Source organism: Montipora foliosa, chromosome 4 (genome assembly GCF_036669935.1).
Source record: "Montipora foliosa isolate CH-2021 chromosome 4, ASM3666993v2, whole genome shotgun sequence".
Classification (NCBI taxonomy): Eukaryota; Metazoa; Cnidaria; class Anthozoa; order Scleractinia; family Acroporidae; genus Montipora; species Montipora foliosa.
Genome location: NC_090872.1, coordinates 42639234 through 42641733, shown reverse-complemented (window position 1 = coordinate 42641733; position 2500 = coordinate 42639234).

The following is a 2500-nucleotide window of genomic DNA, read 5'->3' as shown; positions in this document are numbered from 1 at the left end:
TTGTGGTGCTGCGTTGAGTGCTTTACGAACAATTGCCTCCAGGGGTTTGTGATCTGTCCAGACTATGACTGCATCTCTACCATATATGTATGTGTCAAATCTTTTGCACGCAAAGACAATGGCCAGCAATTCTTTCTCGATTTGTGCATACCGCGTTTCTGCAGACGTGAGAGCTCCGGATGCATAAGCCACAGGTTATTCGTTCTGTAACAGCGCATCCTCAGAGCCAGAGTTACTTCGTCGCTAAGGTTGTAATAACGGAGAACTGGTGTACGCGTCACAGCTTCCTTTAACCGCTTAAGTGCAGCGACCTGTGCGTCTTGACAGTGCCATTCGACAACGTTCTGCGTCAGTTCCTTAAAGGCTTAGTGACATCGGCCAGGTTGGGAAGGAATTTGCTGAGGTATTGTACCAGACCCAGAAGCCTTTGCACTCCTGCCTTGTCTGTAGGTGCCGGTCCGCTTGGAGCCCTTCAGAGATAGCAATGTGCTCAATAAAGGAGACCTCGCTTTGCCTTAGCGTAAGATTTTCCATGTTGAGCTTGAGCCCGTGACCCTGATATAGCTGGAGGAACCAACAACAACAAAGTCATTGGCTACCACTTCGACATGCGGCATCCCTTGAATGAGTTCATGCTTTTTTCTCTGAAATACTTCCGGGGCTGATTGAATCCCAAAGGGAATGCGCTTCCATCGGTACCGACCTATCGGCGTGTTAAATGTGGTCAGATATGATGACTTGTCATCCAATGGCAATGCAATTGCAAATGCAATGCAATGCAAAGGCAATGTCATCCAATCCAATGCCATCCTATGGCGTTATATGCCCGTCAAAATTCATCTTTGGCATTTTATGTTTGTTTCACATTTCATCGATGGTCTTAGCGATTCGACATTCGAGTTTCACATTTCGACATTCGAATTCACAATTCTACAATTCCGGGTGGGATCATTATACTTTCCTGAGTAACCGAGTACGACTTCCGCAATAAGACCTCGCATTGCTATCCGTACACGAACACCAGCGATCCGTACTCCAATACACACGTCGTTTGTAATCCGTATACGAATACAAGTAATCCGTACACGGATGCTGGAATATCACGAATGTGAATTAACGGGGGAAGAATTATGTTGATTCGTACACGATTACTTGCCTTTGGTTATAACAAGAGTCCATGTCTTGGTTGTAATCACTAAAAATGTGATCAGTAATCTGATGTGTCAGTAATCTTACAGTTTCAAAACAAGTAAGTCCACAATTTAGCCGTACGTCTCGCAAGCAATAAACGGTTGCCCGTAGATGGTCAATTTTATTATGATACCTCATAGGGGACTGAATAGTTTTACATGTAGGACATAAATGATTTTCTATAAGTTTCTCCGCATATGTTTCACTCACAAACTTATTTCTCAGCTTATTACAATGACGATATGAAATATCATCTGCCAAACTACTTGGAGTGACCATTACAAACAATCTTTCTTGGAACTTGCACATTTTAAAACGAAACTATCAAGAAAGCGTCTAAACGACTTTATTTTCTTACGCAGCTTAAACGTGCTAGGGTCCCTACACATGTTGTATTACATCCGTCTGTGACTATGCTGTACCAGTTTTTCATTCATCTCTGCCTAATTATCTAATTAACTAACGAGTGCAGAAAAGAGCTCTCACTTAAGTTATAGCGAATCGTTAGCGTTTTTTAGACATGGATTCACTTTTCAATCATCATAGTTTTTTATGCAGTTCGCTTTTTAGTAAAATATAAGACGACAAAGAGCATAGACTACACCACTTGCTTCCCCTAAGAAATATCTCTAAGTACAACTTTAGGCAAAGCCGAGTCTTAGATCTTAGTTATAAAAGTAATCGCAAAAAGAACAGTTTTATTAACTTTCAGTGTAATTAAATTACACCGAAAGTTAATAAAACTGTTCTTTTTGCGATTACTTTTATAACTAAGATCTAACAATAATAAGAATGTATATTAGGTTGTATATCTTATAGAATATTTTTAGTATCTCATAGCATTTTTAAAGCTTTTTTTTCCTTTTAGTATATACCATGTACATGCTAATAAAGTATCTATCTATCTATCTATCTATCTATCTATCTATCTATCTATCTATCTATCTATCTAGGTGGTGGGGGTACATCGCACTATCCTGATAGTTCGTTTGACGCCTTATTTATAAGAAACATTGAAATCACTAAATACAGAAACAAAACATGTCATAATTGAAACTATAACTACTTTAATAGCTCCGTTATAAATTAGAAACTAGAAAATCCCCTGCCACTCCCTCCTCCCCCATAGACAATACCACTGTTTTTTGTTTGCGTGGACTTGTTTTGATACTAGATGCAGAATAACAAATGTGTATCGACAAAATAATTCTTGTATCACATTTTTAGTGGTTACAACCAACGGGTTAACAGACTGAGTTTATCCTTATTCGAAAATCCTATCTTTAGTTTCCGTGCCAATAAGTAAGCA